The 19,263-nt window shown below is 41.3% G+C and overlaps 1 long non-coding RNA gene across 1 annotated transcript in view; it reads left to right on the top strand.

The window, feature by feature from the left end:
• Positions 1-19,263, top strand: part of LOC132209576 (uncharacterized) — a 140,099-nt gene that overhangs the window by 16,846 nt on the left and 103,990 nt on the right. Inside the window, exon 3 of the long non-coding RNA XR_009445723.1 lies at positions 14,535-14,632. This is a non-coding gene — a long non-coding RNA (uncharacterized LOC132209576). The remainder of the gene's footprint in view (positions 1-14,534; positions 14,633-19,263) is intronic.

Raw genomic sequence — 19,263 nt, 5'->3', positions numbered from 1 at the left:
CTTACTTGCACATGCACACAATCACTCACACACACACACACACACACACACACGCACACACACACACACACATTCACAGACACACTTTCTCACATTCACTCAAACCCACACACACACACAGACACACACACATTGTTTGTTTTCAGGGCAGAGAGGGGTGTTCCAGGGTTTTGGCCCAATAAGATCAGAACATTGACGCAGTTCCAAGTCAGGATGATGTGTGGTTTGGATGGGACCTGGAGATTGTGGTGTCTTCATGCATTGGCTGTCCTTGGCGCTCTCGGTAGAATCTTGTGGATGGTACACACTGCAGACACTGTGTCTCAGTGGTAGAGGGAATGAGTGTTTAATATTGTAGATGACATACCAGTAAAGTAGGCCGCTTTGGCCCAGATAATGGTGAGTTTCTTTAGTGTTAGTGGAGTTGCACCATTCAAGCAAGTTCATCCAATCACCTGATTTGGGCCTTGTCAATGGTGAAAAAGTTTAGGGGAATCAGGCTTGAGTGACTTGCTGCAGAATTCATAGGCTCTGATCTGCTGTATTAGACATAGTATGTATGTCACTGGACTGTTTCAATATCTGATTGATAATAGTTCCCAGAATGTTGATGGTAACTTGTCATTTCATGTAGAAATGGTTAGAATTGTCCCGGGTTGGGGATGGACATTTTATCACAATTCAGACAGAATGTTACTGCAGGATGTCAACCCAAGACGGAATGTTGCCTAGGCCTTGCTGTTAATCAGACTTGGACTGCTTCCATATCGGAGGAGTTATAAATGCTGGTGAAAATTGTGCAATCACCAATGAACAGTTTAATTTCTGATGTGATGATGGAGAGAAGGTCACTGATGAAGCTGCTGCAGATGTTAGAGCTTGTGACGAAGTTCAGAGGAGCTCCTGCACTGATGTCCTGGGACTGAGATGATTTATCTGCAACAACCACAAGTATCTTTCTTTGTACCAGGCATAACTCTAGCTTATGAAGAATTTTCTCTATATTCTCATTGACATCAGCTGTACAAGGGGTCCTTGATGCTCTTGATGTCATAGGTAGTCCAGGTTTTCCCTGTACATCTGTATACACAACTGCAATAAATCAAATCAAATCCATCTCACCATGCCTCTGAAGTTCAGCTCTTTTCTCTATGTTTGGACCAAGGCTATAATAAAGCCCAGAACTGAATGACCCTGGCACAATCCAAATGAGCATCAGTGAGCAAGTTGCTGTTGAATTGCATGTTATTAATAGCACTGTTGATGACACCTTCCATCACTTTGATGATTGACAGCCAGTAGTAATTATCTTGAATGTATTTCTCATGTAGACGCCAGCATTATAGCTTAATGGAATAGCTTACGTAAAGGTACAGAAAGTCTGAGTACAAACCCTCAGCAATATAGCTAGGACATTGAGGTGATTTCCAGTATCCAGTCTGTTCAACTCCATCCACATAGTCTTTTGTTGAATATTGCTAAAAGATGGGATGATGTGAATGGGTTGGAAACTTTGTTCCTCTTAGTCTATGTACGAGAATCCATGTTGGAGCATCTAACATATAGAACAACATGTGCAGCCTGGAGCTTATTCTACTGAAGAAAATGCATACATTGATTAAGATATATATTAGTTAACATGGATTGAAGGAGTCTGCTGGACAGTAGGGCTTTGATGTGATCTGTTAATATAATTAACCACAATCAGTTGCACTGAGCATATGCTGTTACCTACATTAGTCTATATGGATTTTTAATCCTTTCCAATGCAGTGTTTTGTGGTTGGTGACAGATATCAGATTTGTAAATAGGAACACATGGAAGCAGTAATTGTTTTGTTGCTGTCATTATCAACATAATGGTGTAGATTTTGTGACTACAGGAGTGATTTCAACAGCTCCCTATACAATTCACATAAAGAGAGAAGTTTTCACATGTTGATCAGTTCTCTCTTACAAAAACTTCAATTTTCTATCACAGATATAATATACTTAAGCTTTCATGAAATGCCTGTTTCACAGTGCTCGCTCATTCCATCCATGCGATGCCTAAATTTGCTGACAGATTTTCAACTAATCTTTTGGCAGCTAAACATTTTCTTCTTAAGTAACACCAAGAGGGGTATGCAGACAGAGTACTATATAAGGACAAAGCTACACATCTGTACATTGAAGGCATGTGGGAGAACAGCCAAAGTTAACTTTCCCTTTTCATAATTCTGTCTCCTTCTAGGTCAGGAAAGGTGAGACACTCTCTTATGACCACATTTGTTTTAAGGATAAATGAAAATCAGTAGCTGTCAACTAAAAAAAATGCTTTGAGGCCAGAATTTCCTAATTCTGAGATTCCTCAGCCTGCACTTTTCCATTCATTCAACATTAACAGTTGTAAAGTCATAAGCTCAAGAACATTGTGTTTTGTATCAGAATGAATTGTGGTGAGCAAATATTAGAATGTTCTGCTATTTGTCCAGACAATGGGGTAGTGCTGTCAAAATCAGCATTTATTGCCCATCCTTTAGTATCCCTAGCCAGAAGACATTCTTGACTGATGTAGTCCATGTTGTGCAGGCCCTTTCATAGTGCCATGAGGGAGGGAGATCTATAGATTGAACCAGGGATAATTAAAGACTGAGCAGGTTTGACCTATACACATTGGCATCTAGAAGAATGGAACATGAACGTGTTGAAACAGATCTGATTCTTGGGAATGGTGTCAGGGTAAATGTCAGGATGTTTCTTGTGGGGGAATCTCGAATGAGGGAACACATTTTCAAATAAGGTGTTTACAATGGAGGAGGGATCTATTCACTCAAAATATTTGATTATCTTTACAATTCCATACTCCAGACAGCAGTGGAGGTTGGATTATTTCAAGGATGAGTTAGAGATACTTTTCGACTGCGAGCGAGCAGCCACAAGTGGTCCACATCTCTTCATGTTTCTGAATTGGCGCTATTATAATACCACACAGCTATAGCAGCTGATGGTGACAGTGCACGATGTGATTTGGATCTTTTAACAAATTTACTTATCAATTTGTCAAGAAAAAGCATTAACCTGCCAGATGTCCCTTCGGGAATTTTGCTATTTAAAGAAAAAGGGGTCTAACTTGTAGGTGACACAAGCCTCACAAATGCTTTGTTATTTGGAAGTATCCTCACACAAGCTGCATTAAGCGCGGTTGCAGGGGTTTTCATTGTGCAGGATGACAAGGAGTTGGAGCAGCCTACTGCCTACTTGGGGCTAGACTCCTCAATGTTCTCTGACTGTGACAGGAGATTATCTGACAGGTCAACCAGTGCAGATGGCAGCTTGGTATGTATGTCCATTCAGCTCTCCCATCTCTGTAAACCTATTGATTCATCTGTAGCATAAACCAACTGCAAATTCACCCCCTGGGAAGCTGACAAACATATTACCCTTTTCCCTTAGCTGGCTACTGTCTACTGATACCAAGTGACTCCTCAGATGCAGATCATCCAAAGTATGGGAATTGCCAATCTCTGAGCTGGTGGCTGTGAACGTCTGATCAAATGGCAAAGACTTTTATTCAGTGCTCTCAAACTTCCTGATCAGGCTCCTATGGCTGGAAAGATAGGAGTTCCTGGGTATCTGAAAACAGGAAGTCAAAGGGGGAAAGTTGATGTGAGGAAGGGTGACGAGATTAATGGTCTTAACATCAGCAGCAGGCACATAATGTCAGATGGTACAATGAAGTTGAAGGTTGTAGGTATGAAAAATGTAGGTAATTTGATGAAAATATAACTTTTGGGATCTTCCCTTTTCTTTTGTCCTCCTCCCCCATCAGTTTACATTTGAAATACATCACACTTTAAACATTCAAAAAAGTGACTCTAACCTTCTGAATGAAACAACAGAATGACTTGCTATTGATTCTAGTAGCAGGATATGTGTGTACAGAGAGCACCAATAAATTGAGATTTTGGACACGATGTCAAAGCATTAAGCTAGCAGACGAAGCCTGATCAAATGCGACACATGAGCAAAGAATGGGTTCAGGGGATCTGATGTTCTGAGACTGAGTGTAGCCCAGAGAGCAAAGAAGCCAAATAGGACATCCCTGATTGGGAGGAAACCAGGCAGCTGGCAGCCAGTTTCCAGAGAGCACAGTAGGCAAGTGCTAAGCAGAAGTACAGCTGTTAGGCGATTATCTCCCCTTCCCCCTGCCAATGGTGCCTGCTTTCCAAGTCAACACAGCTCTGAGCAACCCTAATTTTTCTTGCTCTCCTCGATTCCCCAAAGATCAGAACTGGCGAGAGCTCCCTTTCAGAGTTTATTGTGCACTGTCAGACAGAAAGTTTCTCCCTTCTGGAGTAATATGTGTGTGCGGATAGTTCTGCTGCACGTGAGAGAGCCAAATTCATTTTCTGAGTTATGAAACTTGGATAATAGGCTTTTCCTTTACTTGTGCCCTTGTCTCTATATTCTCTAAGGTTGTTAATTAACCAGCAAAGGTAATTTGAATTCAGTAATGTGTGGTTGCAGATAAGCCTCAACAATAGTGATGACAGAAAACATAGAATATTCGGCTTGTAATTTTCCTTCAGCAAACTTTGTAAAACCAGACAACAATCTGCATTTTAGAAAAAATCATTGAAATTAGTTTGAGGTTATGGCTGCCACTATAGGTTTGGTGAAATCAATTACAGTAATTCAAAGTTCTTATGTACCATCCAGCATCTTGTCTTTTGAAAGGGGCTTTAATGTAATAAAATGTTCATGCTACACATGACTGTGGTGAAGCAATGTGTGACACAGAGACAGTTATTGGATCAAGTTAGTAGAAAAAGACAATCTTACTGATAGCACAAATATCTGCTTGGAAGCTCATCTTAGGGTTAGAACTGTCTGGTTCAACCCCAGAGGGCTGAAATCAGTATCTAAGGCATGTATTTTGTCAAGGAGACTTGAGATAATGGTTCCAAACTTTCTAATATTTAATTGGGAAAAATCTCTGCCTGTCCAGTTTTGGATACTGAACCAGTGGTCCTGTTAATTTGGACATAGTCAGAAGTCATATGACACCAGGTTATAGTCCAACGGGTTTATTTAAAATCACAAGCTTACAAAGAGCTGCTCCTTCATGCAACATTCTGAAAGCTTGTGATTTTAAATAAACCCATTGGACTATAACCTGGTGCCATGTGACTTCTGCCTTCATCTCTGCAATTTTCAGAGTAGAACTCTGCACCATCAGCTTTGCAGCAACACAAACCGAATGTTATTATCCTTTCATTAGCAGACCAATTTACCAACTGCAAATACATCTTCAGAATGAAAGCTCTGTCAAGAGACATGGAAACATGAAAAATAGTTGCAGGTGTAGGCCATTCAGCCCTTTGAGCCTGTACAATCGTCAATATGATCATGGCTGATCGTGCATTTTCAGTATCCCGCTCCCCTTTTCTCCCCGTAATCCCCTTAGCCACAAGGACCATGTCCAGCTCCCTCTTGAATATGTGCAATGAACTAGGGCCAAAAACTGCCTGTGGGAGAGAATTCCACAGATTTACAACTCTCTGAGTGAAGAAATTCTTCCTTATCTCGGTCCAGAATAGCTTACCCGTTATTGTGAGACTGAGATTATTTTGTATGACCGAAATCATGAGGCATGGATGTCTAGTTATCAGGTACCACAAACCTACAGGACCATTCGATATTATTCATAATTACTGAACATGATGGTCCAGAGCAAGAGGCTTCATTTATGAGCTCTATCCTAGTTTTTCAAATAGCAGGCCTGGTTATCGTAAGAAATGAAAATGGTAGTCTCTGTCAAGCAGCTTTTACATCCAGGATAGAAATTCAAATTTTGACACACAATCTCAACTCAAAAACAAAAGCTTGATGTGAGAATTTGTGGAGTGCAGGCTGGGAGGTGCTGGGAAAGAGGATTACTTGCTTGACCATGACTCATACGTTTGGTAGAAGAGTCATGGAAACCCTGTAAAACAGTGAAAGCAATAAAAAGCTTAGGTTGGTAACCTTATATAAATGGCTGGTTGGCCCATGCTAAGAGTTTGGGCTGTGGTAGTCTGCAACATGTGCGTGCATTTGCTGTCCATTGTAAGAAATAGTTAATTGGATTGTTTGTGCTCACAACCTGTTCCAAAGACATCTTGAGGATTGTTGGGGCCGTCTATTTCCATCTACTGTGCCTGATCTGATGTTGTTTCAAGGAAATCAACATAAGCATCCTGGAACTCTTTTTTTTGTAGCTATCAAAGGGATTTATGAGTAGTAGTTCCTCTCTGTGCATTGACCCTGGATAAAAATCTGAAACTCCCGCGCTGCAGTTTGGACATGTATAACTTTGAAAGCACTGAACAAATGAAGTAAGCAACCACAAAACCATAATATCTTGTACACAGGTTTTAAATCCACACAGCCAGATGATGTGAAGCAGAAACCAAGTTTTCTGATTGGTTTTGGCCCATTTTCCTACGTATCACAGAGAGATGTATCTTCATCTCTACATCTGATAGGAACTCACTGCCATAGCTCATTGTGTTGGCTCTTTGAGGCAAACAGAGTACAGTGGCTCAATGCACATAGCATGAAGACTGGGAAACAAAATGACAATCACAGGATTGTTACAGTGTAGACAGAAGCTATTCAGCCCATTTTACCTGCACCGTTTTTATTATCTATGATAATCTCCTGCCTTTCCCCCACATCCCCGCACATCATCTTTATGCAGTTAATGAGCCAATATCCTCTTCAATCCCTCAACAGAACCAACCTGCCCCCACATTTCCAGGCGATGTACTCCATACTCCAACTACTCGCCATGTGTAAATGCTTTCACTTGCATCACCCTTGCTTTGTTTGCACGTCTGTTAATGCCCTCTCGTTTCTTTTCATACGTGGGAACAGCTTCTCCCTATCTGTGGTATCCAGCTCACTCATGATTTTGAAAACATCTATTAAGTGTCTTCTTCACTTTCTTCTCTCCAAGGACAATAGTCCCAACTTCTTCAAACTATCCTCATGGCAGCAGCATGCCTGAAACGTGGATTTTTGGTGGGGTCATTACTCATAGTGGGGACTCTGAGTCTGGCACACCTTGCAGAGGCCTTGTCAAAGTCCTGGATATTGTACATAAGGTGAGCTCTAATTATACCATTTCATTTTATTTGTTTTGTAATGCAAAATGACACTGGTTTGTGGAGACAAAATACTTTTCCTTGTATCCTTCTAGACGTACGTGACAATAAATAACTCGTGGAGGTAAAGTTTATCATTCCTGGAATTGGTATTGTCAATTGTTTCCAAAATATTTACATCTTTTGCAGCACTCCAGCTGAGATCAAACAAGTGCAATATACAGATTCATCTCCTTGCTGTTGTACTCTAGATCCCAGCCAATAAAGCCAAGAACTCTGCACTCTCCTCTCCCCACCTGTTCTGCCACTTTCAATGATCTGTGCACATATACACCCAGGTCCCTCTGCTCCTGCACCATGTTTGAATTGTACTCCTTACTTTATTTTGCCATTTAACGTTATCTTGACCAAAGCATGCACGTCATGCTGCTCAGCCTCATTTGTCACTGACCTGCCCACTTTGGACTTGCACACCATTCCTTCACATTTTATAATTTTTGAAAGACACGTGCCATCTGCAGACTTTGAAATTGTCCCCTGCAGACCGAGATCCAAATCATTACCGAAGTCAGGAAAAGATGGTGTCCACGGGGTATGGTACAGGAAAGCAGATTCAGCGGCGGCAATGATAGGGGCTCAGCACTGGACGCATGGTTGGTGTGGCAGTGAGCTGGCAGTGGTAACAGTGGTGGTATTGGGGGGCCCAGGGCAGTACGTATGGTGGCAGTGGCAGTGAGCTGGCAGTGGTTAACTCCAGGCCCATGCCAAGTTGCAGGAGCCCAGGGAGTACTTGCAGATGTTGTGGGTGCGATGGCTGTGTGAGCGGTAACAGGAAGGAAATGTGAGGGTGAACATTTTTTTTTGCTTTATTTTTTGGCGTTATATTGTGTGCCTTGCTCTATTTTCTGAGTTTCGAGAAGGTGCCAGTTGGACGTGACACTATATAACGCTTTTCACTGTATGTGCAATACATGGGACAATAAATAAATCAAGCCCAATCTAATCCAGAAGCAAGGATCCCAATACCAACTCCTGGGGAACTCCACTACAAATCTTCCTTCAACCTGAAAAGTATCTATGCACCATTACTCTCTGTTTCTACCACTCAGCCAACTTTGTAACCACGGAATGAACTGTGTGCGTGTGCGTGCGTTTTGTAGCTAACTTTTAATTCCTGCGTGCCTCAGTTTAAAAATAACCATCAATAAAATTTTAATCTTAAACAAGCTAAAAGTCAGTCCATTACAAAGTCTGCAACTTACTATTGAAGTGTTGCTTTTCTGGAAAGAAGGATTTAAGTCAAAGAGTTATGTTCAGCAGCTGCAATGGCTTCTGTAGTTGAATGACTGGTGTTTGTCTGTGGTGGTGGACTCAGCAGCTCCTTAGGGGAATGAATGAAGCTTGTTTCTCTGTTATTCTGATGACACAGCACATGAAGTCTGTGTGGATTATTTTTCAGCAGAATATAGTTAGTTTCTGAGATAATGGGAACTGCAGATGCTGGAGAATCCAAGATAATAAAATGTGAGGCTGGATGAACACAGCAGGCCAAGCAGCATCTCAGGAGCACAAAAGCTGACGTTTCGGGCCTAGACCCTTCATCAGAGAGGGGGATGGGGTGAGGGTTCTGGAATAAATAGGGAGAGAGGGGGAGGCGGACCGAAGATGGAGAGAAAAGAAGATAGGTGGAGAGAGTATAGGTGGGGAGGTAGGGAGGGGATAGGTCAGTCCAGGGAAGATGGACAGGTCAAGGAAATGGGATGAGGTTAGTAGGTAGGAGATGGGGGTGCGGCTTGGGGTGGGAGGAAGGGATGGGTGAGAGGAAGAACAGGTTAGGGAGGCAGAGACAGGTTGGACTGGTTTTGGGATGCAGTGGGTGGAGGGGAAGAGCTGGGCTGGTTGTGTGGTGCAGTGGGGGGAGGGGACGAACTGGGTTGGTTTAGGGATGCGGTGGGGGAAGGGGAGATCTTGAAGCTGGTGAAGTCCACATTGATACCATTAGGCTGCAGGGTTCCCAAGCGGAATATGAGTTGCTGTTCCTGCAACCTTCGGGTGGCATCATTGTGGCAGTGCGGGAGGCCCATGATGGACATGCCATCTAAAGAATGGGAGGGGGAGTGGAAATGGTTTGCGACTGGGAGGTGCAGTTGTTTGTTGCGAACCGAGCGGAGGTGTTCTGCAAAGCGGTCCCCAAGCCTCCGCTTGGTTTCCCCAATGTAGACGAAGCCACACCGGGTACAGTGGATGCAGTATACCACATTGGCAGATGTGCAGGTGAACCTCTGCTTAATGTGGAATGTCATCTTGGGGCCTGGGATAGAGGTGAGGGAGGAGGTGTGGGGGCAAGTGTAGCATTTCCTGCGGTTGCAGGGGAAGGTGCCGGGTGTGGTGGGGTTGGTGGGCAGTGTGGAGCGAACAAGGGAGTCACGGAGAGAGTGGTCTCTCCGGAAAGCAGACAGGGGTGGGGATGGAAAAATGTCTTGGGTGGTGGGGTTGGATTGTGCATTGATGCATTGTATCCGGATGTTGGTGGGGTGGTGTGTGAGAATGAGGGGGATCCTCTTTGGGCGGTTGTGGCGGGGGCGGGGTGTGAGGGATGTGTTGCGGGAAATGCGGGAGACGCATGTCAAGGGCGTTCTCGATCACTGTGGGGGGGAAGTTGTGGTCCTTGAAGAACTTGGACATCTGGGTATGCGGGAGTAGAATGTCTTATCGTGGGAGCAGATGCGGCGGAGGCGGAGGAATTGGGAATAGGGGATGGAATTTATGCAGGAGGTTGGGTGGGAGGAGGTGTATTCTAGGTAGCTGTGGGAGTCGGTGGGCTTGAAATGGACATCAGTTACAAGCTGGTTGCCTGAGATGGAGACTGAGAGATCCAGGAAGGTGAGGGATGTGCTGGAGATGGCCTAGGTGAACTGAAGGTTGGGGTGGAAGGTGTTCGTGAGGTGGATGAACTGCCTCCCTAACCTGTTCTTCCTCTCACCCATCCCTTCCCCCCACCCCAAGCCGCACCCCCATCTCCTACCTACTAACCTCATCCCACCTCCTTGAACTGTCCATCTTCCCTGGACTGACCTATCCCCTCCCTACCTCCCCACCTATACTCTCTCCACCTATCTTCTTTTCTCTCCATCTTCGGTCCGCCTCCCCCTCTCTCCCTATTTATTCCAGAACCCTCACCCCATCCCCCTCTCTGATGAAGGGTCTAGGCCCGAAAAGTCAGCTTTTGTGCTCCTGAGATGCTGCTTGGCCTGCTGTGTTCATCCAGCCTCACATTTTATTACTATGGTTAGTTTCTGATACTTTCCACTGTAACTCCCATGGGCTGAAAACTATCCTAACTCGGACATGCTGTTCGCAGATTCTTCAGCTGAGGACCAGGTCTTTCTGGGTTCTTTGGATTGTCTGCGCGAAATGATTGTCAAACCTGTGTCTTATACAGCCATATAACACATTGCTGCTGTGCAGCTCCAATTAGTCATTGTCACCTAAAAGCAAAGACTGAAATCACTTGAAACCCTTTCCTGTCTTCCGTGCTCTCAGAAGTCAAGGAGTTTTCGCAGCATTTAAAAATCCAATCACTTTGTCCTCGGGTTCACTAAATTTTGAACGTCTTGTGTAAACCTTTTGTGGATAAGTACGTACAGTTTTATTCCTTGCTCTGGCACATTGCATTTGAGACTACAAGTGAAATCAAATGAAGTTTAGGTGTCAGAGAGAAAAATAGAAATTGCTGAGAAAGCTTAGAGTTAACATTTTAGGTTGAGTGATCCTTCCTGAGAACTCAGTCTGTACTGAGGAACGGTCATTCGACTTGAAATATTAACTCTGATTTCGCTCCACAGATTCTACCGGACCTGCTGAGCTTTTCCAGCAATTTCTGTTTTTGTTTCTGATCTACGACATCCGCAGTTCTTTTGAATTTTAGGTGTCATTTCATTTAAGTTTTCTTGTACCATTTAAAGAAATATTAGCTTGTTGCAATGTATGGGATATCGGAACTGAACAATTCACGATATGAATATTGAAATGACTGACCTAAACATCCTCTATTGTGACCGTTGAGAATCTAACAGAAGAGCAATATATTTGTTTATTCTGCTTTTCAATACAAATCCTTAAATGCAAGAAGAAAAGGAAGTTTTTTTGTGAATGCATCGAGGAATACAGCTGAGGCAAGATTGGGAAAAAGTGATGACATTGTTAGTAATGTTAGTAAGAACTCAGCTCCTTAAAAAATAAACCTCTTCTAGAGTATTATGATATAGATGTACAGCAGGTGAGACTTGAATGTAGTTTTCTGCACCAGAGGTTGAGACACGACGACTGCGCCGCAAGAGCACTCTAAACATCATTCTTAAAAACAAAAGTCCAATCAATACTCCCAATTAAGTATTTTCTCTTCTCAGAAAGAGTGGGAGAGAATGATAATCAAAATGCAATTGATATTAATGATTTAACACAGGCAGCAGTCCTGAATTTTTGTTCATTTTTTGAAGACCGTGTAGACAAGATAATCATAGATCTTTGCTGAAGAAATCAGTATAGTCTTCAAAAAAGTGACAAAAATACAAATTAGTCTCTTCTGTTTGGTTAAGAGATCAATGACAAACTTATACAACAACCCTTTATACAAAGAAGTAACAAAACGAGAAGTTATTCCTATTGATAACTTGACTGTTGTAAAACAAATGTCTTTATTCTTAAATCTGCAACCTGCAAGTCTGCAATCAGAAAATACAGATGAGTTTATTACAGATCCTCACATCTATGCAGAGGAAAGACCATAAGACACAGGAGTGGAAGTAAGGCCATTCGGCCCATCAAATCCACTCCGCCATTTAAATCATGGCTGATGGGCATTTCAACTCCACTTCCCTGCACTCTCCCCGTAGCCCTTGATTCCTTCTGAGGTCAAGAATTTGTCGATCTCTGCTTTGAAGGCATCCAACGTCCCGGCCTCCACTGCACTCCATGGCAATGAATTCCACAAGCCCACCACTCTCTGGCTGAAGAAATGTCGTCTCATTTCAGTTTTAAATTTACCCCCTCTAATTATAAGGCTGTGCCCACGGGTCCTAGTCTCCTCGCCTAACAGAAACAACTTCCTAGCGTCCACCCCTTCTAAACCATACATTATCTTGTAAATTTCTTGTAAGAAAGAATAATTTAATCTCTCAATTTGCTTCCTCACTGATGTTAATGATACAAAATATCTTGCTTTAGCTTCATCTGTAATATTGCCTGCTGAGGAATAGATTCTCACTGAAGAGAATCTTCAAGGAAAACCTGCAGAAGGAACAAAGAAGGAAACATTCTTACAGCATTAGCAGGAAAGACATACAGTAATTTCATCTTTGGAATATTCTTTGCTCTTCTCTTCATTCACCTGATTTAGTCGTGGAAGAGGCCAGTGGTCCATTCTTCATTTATTGCTGCAGGTGAATAGACAAATTTCTTTATTACTGACTGTACTTTACCATTCCAAGTATAAGCAGTTAGCAGCTTAACCCCTGCTCAGTCTGCTGGAAAGGAAGAAAGAGAAAGCAGCACAGGTGAAAATCTCCATCTACCAGTCTTCTACAGTGAGTCAGAGGCAGAAATATACTAATGCCAATGCCTTTGAGGGAGAAGACATAAATCCTAAACACTCTCCAAAAGAGCAAGAAGGGTCACTGGACTTGAAATTTTAACTCTGCTTTCTTTCCACAGATGCTGCCAGACCTGCTGAGTTTCTCCAGCAAATTCTGTTTTTTGAGCCAAAAACAGAGTTGGAAATTGGTATATCTAGCATGAATGTTCTAGTTGTTTGACTGGGTGAGCAGTGGGGCAGAATAGGAATTGTATAATATTGTAAATAGTTCATGGCTAGAATGACAAACGTGGAAGAAGGGGTACTATAATGAATTAATGGCTTTTATGATGGCTTTGTTAGCAGGCATCATCAATGATGTCAGATCACATGTAGTTCGAACACATGGAGAAAGATCTTAAATTGCTGGAGAAACTCAGTGGGTCTGGTGTATCTGCGGAGAACATAACAGAGTTAACACTTCATGTCCTGTGACCCTGCTTCAGATCTAGGCTCTGATAAAGTCCTACACTAATTGATCCTTTAGATAGCATAAATTGCCAGTGCATGTTTATTTCTTTCTAACAGTATTGCTTCCAGCTCTCTTCCAGTGAAAACATACATAGGTATCTTTCTCAGAAATTTTTTTCAAAACGTTTACATTTAATTCCCCTGAGAGCTCTGAAGAAATTAAATGAGGCCTTTAATATCCTGAAGTACGGTAATATATGATGGTTCAGGTTACAGCAGAATCTGACCATCTTTTTTATGAAACACAGTAGTGAAGACGAGGAGTTTAGAAGGGTGACTAAAGTGACTGATCAGTTTGAATGTGCTTATATTACTATTTTTATTTCATCTTACATTCACTGATTAACTTTGACATTGTACGGCAGCTATAATAATACTTAAATGCATACCATTGTCCTGGAAACAAATTGCTCTTTGTTGGTAGATACCATTGAACGACCAGGTTCACATGAATAATTTGGAGCATATTTGTTTTTCTTCTGTTAGCGGATGAATCCAAAATTGAGTACATGATATCACGATGAAAGAGGTTTTGAGGAAATGTCTTGGTACATTCATACAGTGAAGCACATCAAAGCCTACAATAATACCACTGAGCTTGATTACACCAATATAACCAAGCAACTCAGTGACATTTTAATTGATGTTGGCTCATGGATGAGGGAAGAACGGAAGACAGAAAGAGACAATGTGGACATCAACACCATGAAGAGTTTTCTTCAGGCAATTATCTTTGGAAATAAATCTGGAATAATAGATAGTTGGAACTGAGTCCAAGACTGCAATTTAATCATATGATAAAACGTGAAAACGAAACCTAGATGGATTTAAATGGACATTGTATGAGTTTTTTGAAAAGATCTCTGTGCAGGAAGTAGTGTTTACTGTTACTGTTTATAATATTCATGGGGACTCTTTTTCCAATTCATCGATAGCAGTGCTATTACGACATGTAGTACTCATATTGCTGTTGCATTTTAAGACTAAAAGTGCTGCTGTGTGACTTTACTGTGCCACCTGACTAAACTTACTTTACCAATGATTTCAATGGAGGAATTAACCCAATAAACACGCAACAATAAAGGGGTACTAATATTGATTGATATCGATTTCAAATTGTTTGACCCTTGATAAAGTAGCAACAATTGCTTATATGAGCATGTGTTAAATGCTAAACTGGTAATATCCATAATTTGTAGGTTTTGAGTCTATCATGTACTTTAATTGTAAAGGTAGCCATGAAATAAGACCATGAAAGATTTCAAATAGAGTGCAATAATTTCTAACTTTGTATATTTTCAGAACTAAATAGTGTACAATCGGTTAAAGGGACAGTCTTTCATATATGTCATTCATCGGTGGTCCCTTGCAGATGAGGATGACGCTCTTCCACTCTCAGGGTGAGTCTGTAGTTGGCTTTCTCAGGCTCTGTTACACGTGGGGCAGAAGGTCATCATACAGTCAAAATAATCACTATGTTGCAAATCTGCAGATTATAAAGTTATTCCCAAGCTTGTTGCATTGGATATTCTTTTATAACAGTGTTCAAAAGAAGAATACGGAGTTTAATGTCGCAAACAAAATGACCATTCAAAGTTACTCTAAGAATTCCTGGTGTGGATGGTCACTTACTCTCAACCCACCTTATTGCATCTCATTGGGGTGTAATTGATAGTGCCAGTGGTCTGAAAGGGCAAAACCATAACCCTCAAATTCACTGGTTAGAAATGATTTGCTTCTATCCGTGAGCTGCTGGTGTACAATGCTCATTGTTTTTCTCATGCACATAATCCACCGTTAACATGCAACTATCCACAATACCAATCCAAATCACTACAACTGATATACCTATATGATTGACTGGTGGTCGCAGTTATCCTGTGTAGCCATACTGATAACTACAGTATAATGTCTGCAGTCACAAATGTTGAATGGGGAGAAAAAATACATTGAGGGTTTTGGGTCCACACAAATTTAACATAAATGATCATTGGCACTCTAAACATAGAAACAGAATAGATAGGATCAAGAGTAAGCCATTCAACTCATCTAGCCTGTTCCAGCGTTCAATACGATCACGTCTCATCATCGAGCACAATACTCTAAACTCTCTTTTCCTTGATCCTTTTAGCCACAAGGGCTAGATCTACCTCCTTCTTAAAAACACACAATATTTTGGTCCCAACCACTTTCTGTGATAGTGAATTCCACAGGATCATCACTGTCTGGTTGAAGAAATCTTTCCTCATCTCACTCCTAAAAGGTTTACCCCTTACCTTTAAACTATGGCTCCTGTTTCTGAACTCCCCCACTATCAGAAGCATCCTTTCTGTGATTATCCTGTTTGGTCCTCTTAGAATTTCATAGGTTTCTCTGAGATGGCCCCCATCATTCTTCTAAATAATTTGGGGGTGTCTCAGTGGTTAGCACTGCAGCCTCACAGCGCCAAGGACCCAGGTTCGATTCCAGCCTTGGGCAACTGTCTATGTGGAGTTTGCACATTCTCCTTGTTTCTTCCCACAGTCCAAAGATGTGCAGGCTAGGTGGATTGGCCATGTTAAATTGCCCGTAGTGTTCAGGGGTGTGTGGGTTATAGGGGGATGGGTCTGGGTGGGATGCTTCAAGGGGCAGTGTGGACTTGTTGGGCCAAAGGGCCTGTTTCCACACTGTAGGGAACCTAATCTAATCTAAACTCTAGTGAATACAAATCTAACTGACTCAATTTCTCCTCCTACGTCATTACTGCCATCCCAGGAATCAACTTGGTAAATCTTTGCTGCATTCCCTCTATGGCAAGAACGCCCTTCTTCAGAAAAGGAGACCAAAGCTGCACACAATATTTCAGCCTCACCAGTGCCCTGTACAACTGTAGCAAGATATCCTTGTTCCTGCTCCTGAATCCTTTCACTATGAAGACCAACATACAGCTTGACTTCTTTTTTTTCTGGTTAGGCTTGCTTACTTACTTTCAGTGGCTGTTGCACAAGGATACCCAGGTCTCATTGAACATTTCCCTCTCTCAATTTACAGCCATTCAAACAATAATCTGCCTGCTTATTTTTGCTTGCAGAAATTTTAAGTGCCTGGTGGGAACTGATGGAGTCCTGCAGAACGGCACAAAAAGTGCATTCAGACTTTAGACAGCTGGCTGTGTGCTACCTAATGTTGTTAAGTGAATCATCCTTCCCTAATGCTGTCCATGAAAATGGTCTTTCATATCTAAATCAGAAATTCCTTTCCACAAGACTTCAGAAAATCATCTGGACTAACTCTTCAGCCTAACAACAAGAATGTATGATTTGATGAAAATGATGCTTCTTAGATTAGACAGTAAACCAAGGTCCGGTCTAACCTCTAAGTTGGCCACTTATAGATTCTATAGCATTATATCAATGAACAACACTTGCTTTTTGTTATTCTGGTCAATAGTGTTCTCTCAACCAGAACTACAGATTACCTGCCTATTTGTCTCTTTATCTGTGGCCACCTTTATCCATATAAACTTGCAGCCATATTTCATACGTTACAACAGTGACTATACAATTGTTCCTCATTGGTTATAATGTGCTTTGTATCATTTTGGCATAAAATCCTACAAAAAGGAAGTTCTTTCTTTCTTCAGTTTCAAAGTTAAATTTTATATTTCATCAACTTGGTCCACAACGGGATATATATCAGAAAACTCAACCATATGAATGTTTAAGATGTTACTTAAGTTTTATTTCCCAATACAAGATTCTCCCCAATTATTTTGAACACTAACTATATTTATTTCTAACTGCAGTGCCTACCCAGTGGGCTAGAGAACTTATTCACTCTGGTTCCAATTAAGTCTTGGACGCCTGTGTGAATATTGTGCTAAAGTTGACCCTGAAGGCATCATTGAAGAAGTGGCAGTAAACATACTTGAAATCTACAATGTCTCAGTACTTCATCCTGGCGCCTTGTCATTGCAAATTGCTCTTGGATGCCATACTCTCCTGTGGGTTCTTCACACTGAAAGTTTTCTTGCATCATACACCAGACACTCAGACACTTACACATCACCTTAGCTCTATGGAAACCATCTCAACTGTCGCCATATCAAGACAATGCTGATGAAGTATTGCTTTCCTGTAGGCTGAGCCCCTGAGGTCTCAATTCCTATGTTCCTCATCTAAAGACAGGCATTTCCTAAAACCCTGATAATTGGGTCATGCTATGAAAGCTCTGTCTAACTACTATAGCTAAAGGTTTCTTTAGGGTGTTGGCATATGTTAGAGGCCGTAATGGAGCCAGGGAGAATGTGCCAGAAGATGTTCAGCTTGAATTGATCAGACTGTTTGTCTCCATCCTTAGCATCATCTTCCAGGATTTTAAAATTATGAAAGTTTTCTTTATGTGGACTTCTGTTTAACCACTTTATAAATCCAGTATTTTAATACATGCAGGTGCTGTCTCCCTTTAAGTGCGTAATTGACTTCATGGTTAGCACAGTTTATTCTTGGCAAGCACCAAGCTTGCACCTTGATATGGAATTAACAAGATGTGATATCCACTTTTAGAAGTTACTTGTGAATACCACAGCTTTTCTAATGCCTATTTAATAACACAAACCATGAAACATAATTATTAAGGTGGTAAAAGTTATGAGTTTGTCAGTCTTCCAGGATGTACACGAGAATAGTATGTTTGTTTGAAGTCAACTTTTTATTCCATTTGCAGGGTGTTGGAGGTTGTACTGTTTGCATTCTCCCTTGTAAATGCTCATACCACTCACTTGGGAAACTTGTAGTTTGTAGCCTCTAGGAATACAGCCCTTTGAGCCTCTAATGTGTCACGTAAAAAATTCCCCGATGCATCAGAAAACCAGAAGTTTGCTGTTGCTGCTGATCTCTCTACGCCTACCCATCCTTCAGTCCCTCAGGTGCTGTGGTCTTGTTCCAGAATTTGCAAAAGCATGAAGCATTACAAACAGTATTTTATTTCCAAACCAGTGAATGTAAGTAACAAAGTCACTCCGGAAAATTATGGACTAGCCTAAAATTCTAGTCTATTGACTTTTGTATGTTACCCCATTTTTGAAAAAAGAAGCAGTAAAAGTCATATTGAAAGTAAGGAGCCATTTATTTTTTCATATGTTAACAAAATCATGAGAAACACTAAAACTGCTGTAAAGTCATACCAGCTCCAAACTTCATGTTTGAATACCATAGCCTGCTCTTTTGCGTATTTCATTAAATTTTAATGGATGTAAATTTTGGAGAACTGATCAGAGTTTGAAGATTAATTTAAATATAAAAAGTGGTCAAATAGAATGGAAAGTGCAGCAGGAAGAACACTTTGTTAGCATTGACCTTCACCACTTTCAATTCTTAACTCCACATTGCAACCGCATAACTTCTGATTTTCAAACAGTGTCACAGGTGATTTGTGCTGAAAATGTCTGGCTCAACCAATTCTCCTCTAAGTATGGTATCAAAAAGCCATTAAAACAGAGAATGATCTCACTAAAATAGTGCCACTTGTCCAGTCCACAAAACACTCCCATTTTGTGAAAACACTTCTCTCCTCTTTTAACCACTAATTATGCCTTCTTAAAGTAATCAACCTATTGCTGTACCTCCCACTTAGCACTCAAATCACGTCAACTGGTTTCTGGAAGTTATATTGGGCAGTTGTGTTTTAAATATGCAGACTATTAACAAGCCAAATGTCAACAAGTATTGCAAATTGGCTAGTGCATGTAGTCAATGCTATTAAACTGCTGCAGCAAACGGGAACATAATTTCCAGCAGTTTGAACAAACTTTTATTGAAGCATTGTACTCACTTTTGCTGAATAATTACAGAACATTGAAACATATATGAATTCCTCATCATGTACTCCATTAAAGTGAATGTTGCAGCAATATGGTTGCCTTGATCAGTGTATTCTGCTTTAATGTTAAGGTATAATGGGGCCCGTATGAGTGTCAAGTGTTGAGATTTCCACAGGGGTGTTGTTTTGTGACTGGACCTTCACACCTTTGTGTGACCAATCAGAGCTATTT

The sequence above is a fragment of the Stegostoma tigrinum genome, chromosome 4, assembly GCF_030684315.1.
Source record: "Stegostoma tigrinum isolate sSteTig4 chromosome 4, sSteTig4.hap1, whole genome shotgun sequence".
Classification (NCBI taxonomy): Eukaryota; Metazoa; Chordata; class Chondrichthyes; order Orectolobiformes; family Stegostomatidae; genus Stegostoma; species Stegostoma tigrinum.
Note: the sequence above shows the minus strand (reverse complement) of the source record. Positions and strands in the feature narration are given on the sequence as shown.